The sequence below is a fragment of the Mytilus edulis genome, chromosome 4 (genome assembly GCF_963676685.1).
Source record: "Mytilus edulis chromosome 4, xbMytEdul2.2, whole genome shotgun sequence".
Lineage (NCBI taxonomy): Eukaryota > Metazoa > Mollusca > Bivalvia > Mytilida > Mytilidae > Mytilus > Mytilus edulis.
The window spans coordinates 82,355,955-82,365,123 of NC_092347.1; the positions used below are offsets into that span (position 1 = coordinate 82,355,955).

General features: G+C 31.9%; 1 long non-coding RNA gene across 1 annotated transcript in view; it reads left to right on the forward strand.

Annotated features, from left to right (window-relative positions):
- The first annotated feature begins 3,160 nt into the window (after nucleotides 1-3,160).
- Nucleotides 3,161-9,169, forward strand: part of LOC139520734 (uncharacterized) — a 6,656-nt gene continuing 647 nt past the window's right edge. The window contains exons 1-2 of the long non-coding RNA XR_011663951.1: nucleotides 3,161-3,368; nucleotides 8,593-9,169. The exon at nucleotides 8,593-9,169 is cut by the window's right edge and continues 647 nt beyond it. This is a non-coding gene — a long non-coding RNA (uncharacterized lncRNA). The remainder of the gene's footprint in view (nucleotides 3,369-8,592) is intronic.

Consider the following 9,169-nt stretch of genomic DNA (forward strand, 5'->3'; position numbering starts at 1 on the left):
TTACTCGGAATTCTTCACAATTCCTACATTTTAGTTGAATTTTAGACGGTTTTCGTGTAAAACGAAAGTGGCCGCATTCGTGTTCATCCATACTATTGAAATGGAAGTTGTATTTTATGATAATACATAACATATATAAAGGTTGAGGATGAACACGGATGCGGCCACTTTCATTTTTGCCAAAAACCATCCAAAAGTGACATTTTTCGGCATATTTGGTTGATTTTTCATATTTGAGCTTGAATCGGATCGTTTTAATGACTTAATCAGTTCAAATCTTTCACATAAACTAATTGATTCAAATGAAATAGACACTGAAGTGTTTAAAAAATGGTCAAAATCATTTGTCAGATGAACCTGAAATATGAGGCCAAAATCGGCCCTTACTCCTTTGTTGGAACAACGACTACAATGTATTAACGAGTAGATGTAACCCTCTTGGAAATTCCTGGCTACGAACTTTGTTAAACAAAATGTGCGGATATAATTCCATTATTATAGATAATTACCATTAAACACGTATAATTTTGACAAGACATAAATATAGAACGAAGTGGAAATTATCAATAGATCAATAGTTGCAATTTATATAAATGACTGAAATCTTCATTTTTGTTATTTAACCTCTTTATACGGCTGCAAAAAATGTATTATTCTATCATGATCATGAATATCATGATTTTTTTCATCATATGTGAAATAACCCCTATAGTTACCGAACCCAACTTGCTTATAGAAATATGTTCACCATTGTCTCGTGGATCTGGCAATAAAATCTGTGTCGAGGTCGGATGACTTTTATTTAGATGCCGTTTCAGTAATTTATATACATACAAAAAAGAAGATGTAGTCATTGAGACAACTCTTCACAAGAGACCCAACGACACAAAAAAATAAAACAAATATAGGTCACCGCACGGCATTCAACAATGAAAAACGCCCATACCGCATAGTCAGCTAGAAATCACAAATGTAAGATAATTCAAACCAGAATATAGCCGGTTACTGTACCGTGTTAGGTTATAACCTACATTCGGTTGTAGCTTTAGACTCCCGTTGAAGTGAGTATAGTACGCACTTGTTTCTGTCAATATTGCCCCTTAATCAATAAAACAATTCATGGTTACAGTTAAAACCAACATCAAGTCTTTATTCTTGATCTTTACATACATTTTCAATATATTAAAAAAAACCGAATAGATGGCTGATCGTAATTTTCTGGATTCACGGGAGCTCGTTCGAAAACTGAAAGATTTGCATACGATTTCAAGAAGAATGCTTGTATACAGACTATAATACAAAGTCAGACAGCGGTAAACATAGAAGATGGAAAGACAAAAGGTAGGTATGTATGTATAGACTATACTTTAAAACTTTAAAACAAAAATTTTGGTTTAAGGAACCTCTTTGATCTTCAACACGTCGGTTGTCTCGTAATTCTTTTCGTGTGCGTGCTATATCATGCCTTAAAAAGTCGTAAAGTGCGGGGGGTGGGGGGGGGGGGGGGGGGGTGGGTGATTTATAATTTACATGCAATACATCGAATCAATAAAAAAAATATCAAATCATACCACATCTCTAGTCTAGTTCTACGGTCTACATCTTGAGTCCATTAAAGCATAAAGGGGAGGGACTTTTTTATGTTTTTCCTTGGGGGGGGGGGGGGGGGGTTATAATTTTACCTGTTTCTGATCTTATAAAAAACAGTTCATCGAATCAATAAAAACAAATTCAGTCCTACCACATCCCTTTTTTTTATTTATCTTGCCTAAATGATATGTGTATTTTTCTTCCTTTCAAGTCACCGATCTTAAAGTTTGCTTGGTACTCCATGCATTACTTAAAAAAATCATGGGTACAATTTCATCAAGATAAACTTTAATCTTTTTGTATAAAGAAGACAATGAACTGTTTTCCCTGATTCAGTTCCACAAACATGTATAAAATTTGCTTATTTTGTACACAACATTTAAGTTGTAAATTTATATCGGTTTACATAAAATTTTAAACAGGTTTTCTTATAAATGTAGAAGACTAGTAAATGTTTGCGTCATATAGATAAAGTATAGTCCAACCGTCAAATGAAATATTCAGGAAATGACAAAAGAGTAACATAAACACGGGTCCAACGTAAATTCTGCGGTAAACGCAGATCTTCAGAAGAATTGTTGTTGTGAGTCAAAGTATATGAGAGTGAAAGTAATTCAGCCAGAAACCCAACAGCACAAAACCAAAAAAGTCACACGAGTCCAACGTAAATTCTGCGGTAAACGCAGATCTTCAGAAGAATTGTTGTTGTGAGTCAAAGTATATGAGAGTGAAAGTAATTCAGCCAGAAACCCAACAGCACAAAACCAAAAAAGTCATCGCAAGCGATGTTGATATGGATACGATTTTCAACAAACAACACAATGAACAGAGTCCCAATAATGACAATACTCAAGCGCAAGTTTAATTCACTAAAAGTGAAAAGAAAGTTGTGAATATGTTTATTGTATCTGTCACTCAGTTTTTTCGCAGATGATAGCTCAATTTCGTTATATATAATATAAATGTCATAAATTTGACATTTTCTGAACAATTTCTGAACAATTTCTGAAGCGACATTTATGTCTTTGTCCTATCCAAGGAAACGACCTGATATGCTTTGATTTTTTTTTTGGGGGGAAAAGGGGTGGGGAGAGAGTGGTGGTATTGAAATGCTGTGAATTTTTACTTAAAAAACTGCAGAATAAGCCAGCTTAGAAACTGGAATCCTCTTCAAAATCGTGCTATTTAAATTATGAGCTAACGTTATGTCTACAAATTTCAAGAGTTTCAAAGTATAAATGGGAAACTTGTATTTAGTTAAATAACAATAAAACCAACGATATTTATCACATAATTTGATATAACTTATCATAAGACATAGTTTTGTTAATATTGCTAAAGATACATTAACATCATAAATAACTTAGTATAGTAATAACTCAGTTTGAATCTCCGTTCATTTTTATTTTACAATATTTAATGCTGAATCAGAAATTTTTAAGTGACCTTGTTATTATCTTTACTTGGATCTTGTAGAGTTGCTCTTGACCTCATTAAGGTTTAGTCATTCATCGAAATTCCGTAACACCCATCCCAATGTTCGCAACTGTAATAAATCATAGGTTGAGGTGCAAAGGTTAAGGTTATTTAAATGTAACCTATTTGTAAACAAGATTCCGCGCTTAAAATTTTGACAGGAAGACGTTCAATTAAAAATTAAATACAGACGTTGATCTTCATTTTGCAGTTTCCTTTTCTACACAAAATGAGCAAAGTTAGATGTGTATTCGTCGTTGGGGACATACCACACCTGTCCTTGCGCTAGTTCTCTGAAATAGGTAAGAATTCAACAATCCTTCTTTTATATCACAAAACTTTTTTTAAGGACACTGAGTTTCTTTAATTTCTGAGACGTTAGATTTATAAAACACATGTAGACTTTTTAAGGCGTGATGTAGCACGCACACGAAAAGAGTTTATACGAGACAACCGACGTGTTGGAGATCAAAGAGGTTCTTTAAAAAGAAAAACACCTATAAAGACCATTTGTGACATATTATATTTCAGGACCCCTGTATTTCTTTTGGTTACAAAATATAATTAAACTCTTCATATGTACACAATAAGTATAGGATATTTCATTTTTAAAAATCTCAATGTTGTCATGTGTTTACGCTGTTTGAAAAGCGCGCTTTATTTATATACCAGATGATACACTCCAACCAGTATTGAGATTTTAAAATACAAGACAAGACAATTAAAGAAATCTCTCAAAACTGAAAAGGAATTTTAAATATCAAATCAATACTCGACGGACAAATTTAGGAATGAAATCTGAACTTTTGAAAATGATATTGTTAGTATGTATCGAATACAGTAAATTATAAGCCTTTCACGTATACTGTGGTTATACTGTAATGAGATGCGCAGACAGATTTATGATGATACAATACAATACAATACAATACAATATTTTTATTTTCCAAATTAAAGGGCCCATTAAGAGCATAACATTAATTACAACATGACATAAACATTACAGAGTGATTAAAGAAACATAAAATAATAATTGAAATTCAAATGCATGAAGAAAGGATCAGTGGTCAAGGGGAGATAATTTTGATATATTTTAGAGTATCTAACTAATTTTCTGATTTTCTTAGTTGCAGGCCTTTATCCAGGTATGCACATAAAATAGATAGAAATCTGCTATCTTCATTAATCATGATCCATGAAAAAAGATCATTTATATTTAAACTATCTAAACTGGGGTATTTTTTTATATAATCAGTGATATCTCTTCTGAGGTTATTGTAAAAAGGGCATTCCAGAAGAAAGTGCATTTCATTTTCAATACAATTTGTATTACAATATAAACATATCCTCTCATGTCGAGGTAATATTTCATATTTACCACATACATTGGTAATTCGTTCATGTCTGCCAGTTTCTATTCTTAAACAGTGATTGCTAAGTCTGTATTTTGTTAATAAATGTTTTTGTGGGTGCTTTAAATCTAAATAATTTTCATAGTCAAATGACTTTTTGAATGAAAAATAAGTGTCCAATTTGCCTTGATTCTGTAAATAAATATAATCAAAGATAAAACTTTGACGGAGGAAGGATAAAATCTAGGACGTTTTCCCAAAATTGACAAAGACCTTTATCGGACAGGATAGTCGCATCGAAGAAAATTAATTCTTTCCTTTTTCATAGTCGCTAATCAGCAAGAATATGTGATTATGTAATAATAAAAACAACTCATCGGATATCCTATAAATAGTACGGGAAAGTCCAAGTCAGTGAACTTATATTATAAACTCTGGGTAACATTTTGTCTCTGCAGGTCTTTCAGACAATAAATTCAAATTAAAAAATCACTCTAGTCCTTTTCTTGCTCAAAAAAAGTTTTCACAGCGAACGGTAAAATACTGCTTTTGGGACAAGCGGCGTATCTAAGGTGGTGGAACCCCCCTTTTTGACGATAAATGCGTCTGATTAGGTATACATAAGGCTGCCCCCCCCCCCCCCTTTCGTCCTGGGTTTGAACTCGGGCCCTTTTAAAAATGGCTGGACCCCAATTATATCAAAATTACAGAAAGGACTTGCCAAGCTATATGTAAAAATATGGATAATTCTTTATTAAAAATGTGGGGGGGGGGGGGTCTTTTTTGCTTAGGTTGATTAGGTACTTTCATACTTTTGTTAACTGGTATTTAGAAAATATGTGTGTTGTTAACTGTTATTCAAATTATCAAATAACAATTAAGGAATTTTTATCAATGCTCGATCTCCTTGTTTTTTTTCGATCGATATAAAGTATTTTGCCCTATATTGACCCTATTTTCTTAGGTAAAAATCATTAATCAATTATATAAGTCGTACTGAGATTTCTTCCGGCATCACTGACATCTTAATCCAGCCTTCTATTTCGTAAGCGTTAGCTTATACTCGATCTATGGTTAAACAGTGGCCCAGGATCACAGGCTATAGCAATCAGTGAGCCAGGACCCGAGGCTACGACAAATCATACAAACTTATAGGTTAGCGAATTCAGTTTCTGCAGAGGTTTACCGCTTGTCGAGGTTTAAATTTCCGCACCTTCTATGCAGGATCGAAAGTCAAACATATATTGTTTGCAATTAAGTTACAATTTTGATTTTATATTTTTATCATTGTCAATCAAATTTTTGTTATTTCATTATTTTAATAAATATTTGAATGATTGAAAGTTGTGACCTCAGTTTACATGGTTTACAACAATTTAACATTTATTGTTGCAATTTTCATTAATCATGTTGATGCAAATTCATTTCCGGAATTTTCGATTCTTTAATATGAAATAAATATATAGAAAGTTGTCCTTATGTTTTATGTTAACCGGACTTTAACCAAATGCCTTTGATTTATGTAAACAAAAAACCTGGGATATGCATCCTACTGTCTAAACATAAACCAATTGTGAACTTGTGGTACATGTTTTGATAATTTGCAAACAAAGAGTCTAGTTCTATGGTCTACATCTCGGGTCCATTAAAGCATAAAAGGGGGGCACTTTTGGGGGGAGATAATTTATAATTTTACCTGTTTCTGATCTTATAAAAATATGCAGTATATTGAATCAATAAAAACTTATTTAATCATACCACATCTCTTTTTTTATTTATCTAAAATATGCCTAAATGATCTGTGTATTTTTCTTCCTTCCTAGTCATCGATCTTAAAGTTTGCTTGGTACTTCACGCATTACTAAATAAACAGCTGCGCCATGAGCTCATGATACGCCCGTCGTTTTATGCAATAATCATAAATAGTTTCTGAGATACAGCGTGACATGTGAAAACACACCTTTTTTTTAACAAAAAACTCAATAACTCTTAAATAAAATTTTGAATTATTACGATCAATATAACTAAGAAGTGAGTAAAGTTTTAACCGATAATCATAAATTGTTTTTGAGATACAGCGCGACAAGTGAAAACATACATTTTTAAAACAAAAAACTCAATAACTCATAATTAAAATGTTGAAGCATCATGATCACCAAAAAGAATACAGAACTTAAGATTAATATAACTAAGAAGTGGGTAAAGTTTTAAACAATAATCATTAATTGTTTTTTGAGATACGGCGCTACATGTGAACCCCCAAACTCAATATCTCTAAATTAATATTTTGAATCAAAACCAAAGAGTATACAGATCTTTGGATTAATATAACTTAGAAGTGAGTTAAGTTTTGAGCAATAATCGTAAATTGTTATTTGAGATATGCGAAATGTAAAAAAAAAACATCACCTTTTTGTCGAGCCTTTGACTTTAGTCGAAAAAGCGAGACTAAGTGATCCTACATTCCGTCGTCGTCGGTGTCGTCGTCGTCGGTGTCGTCGTCGTCGGCGGCGTCCACAAATATTCACTCTGTGGTTAAAGTTTTTGAAATTTTAATAACTTTCTTAAACTATACTGGATTTCTACCAAACTTGGACAGAAGCTTGTATATGATCATAAGATAGTATCCAGAAGTAAATTTTGTAAAATTAAATTCAATTTTTTCCGTATTTTACTTATAAATGGACTTAGTTTTTTCTGCGGGGAAACATTACATTCACTCTGTGGTTAAAGTTTTTAAAATTTTAATAACTTTCTTAAACTATCCTGGGTTTGTACCAAACTTAGACAGAAGCTTATTTATGATCATAAGATAGTATCCAGATGTAAATTTTGTAAAAAGATCACTCCATTTTTTCTGTATTTTACTTTTAAATGGACTTAGATTTTCTTCCATTTAACATTACATACAGTCTGCAGTTAAAGTTTTCAAAACATTTATTAGATTCATTAACTATTCTAGATTTTTACCAAACTTGGACAGAAGCTTCTTACAATCATAGATAGTATCAAGAGGAATTTGTTTTGTTATGATTTTTTTCCTCATTTTTGTTGAGCCTGCGATTTACAGCAAAAGTAGGCGAGACACTGGGTTCCGCGGAACCCTTTCAAAATGTTTTTTATAAAATACTAAATAATTCAAATATAATGTTTTTAATCATGATTAAAATGTATTCAGATCTTTAGATAAATATAACTAAGAAGTGTATTAAGTTTTAATCAATTATCATAAATCGTTTTTAAGATACAGCGCGACACAGGAAAAACACACCCCTGTTTTAGTTACTAAGTCCCGTAACTCAAAAAATTTAAATCGATTAATTTTCACCAAAAAGTATACAGATCTTTTGACCATCATAAGAAACAACTATATTAAGTTTCATGAAATTTGGAAAAAGTGTTCTCAATTTACGGTGCGACATGTTAACACCGGATAGACAGACAGAAAGACGTACGCCGGACATTTGTGTACCATAATACGTCCCGTCAAAATTCATTGGTGCCATTTATACAAGAAGACAATGAACTGTTACATGCCTTATTAAGTTTCACAAACATATATTTACTTGTTTTATACACAACATTTTCATCATGATGTACTTTATGTAGCTGCATAATTATAATATAATTAATTTTCATCTAATCGAAGGGAAGATTTATTTTTACATTTGACGAGAGTACATCTAGAAGCCTTGAATCATAATAAAACCATTTCGTTCCTCATGGAAGATTTTTATGTCTGTCATCTCCAGTTGTATGGAAGATTTATATACGTATGCAATGGAAGGTTATTTTCCGAACAGTTATCAATTATTTCCCTTTAATTTCTCAAATAAAAAAAAAAAAAACGTATGAAGTTCTTTGATTAGTCATATTCAGGTGCAATTTTTTATGTAAGTATGTGTTCCTTCTTCAGTGAATATTGTGGTTCATCTCTTATCTCTAAGCCAAATGTCAATTGTATTTGATGTAAACATGGTAAAGTGTGTCACCTTAAAACAACCTATCCAAATTCTAATAATTATTTTTAAAGCTTGATTTTACTTGAATTCAATAAATGATCATGATAAAGGTCTAGATATTCATATGTAAAGATAACTAGTGTCTTTATAGTCGTAAATTGTAAAATATATGCACAAATAACATCAAATTTAAAGATAAAATTTCTTTGAAGGTAGAAGAAGCTTTATCAGCAATGGACAACTTATAGTCATCAAAGGTATCAGGATTATAATTTAGCACGCCAGACGCTCGTTTCGTCTACATAAGACTCATCAGTGAATCTCATACGAAAACATTCATAAAGCCAACCAAGCACAAAGTTAATGAACATAGAGGATCCGAAATTCCAAACAGTTGTGCCAAATACGGCCAAGGCAACCTAGAAGTTAAGATTGACAATTAATTGAGAATAAAAATGATATAGAGATCAAGATAAATAAGAGAGGGAAATATTTAATCGTAGTTACAGGTTTTTTTTTTATAAATAGTAGCCTCACTAATCATAATGAAAAAGACAGTTTATCACAAGCATTACTACCAATCGATCTTGACCCAGTCGTGGCTATATATATCTGTTTTGCTATCAACGCTAATGATATCGGGATTGTCTATATAACACTGTTTCTAAAAAGAATATGTTGCTGATAGAAGTACGCCTCCTATTAGTAGTAACTTCAGAAGATTACCTTACTACGCTTAAAGAAGTTTCAAGGAAAAATAAACAGTCAATAGGAATATAGACCAACTGT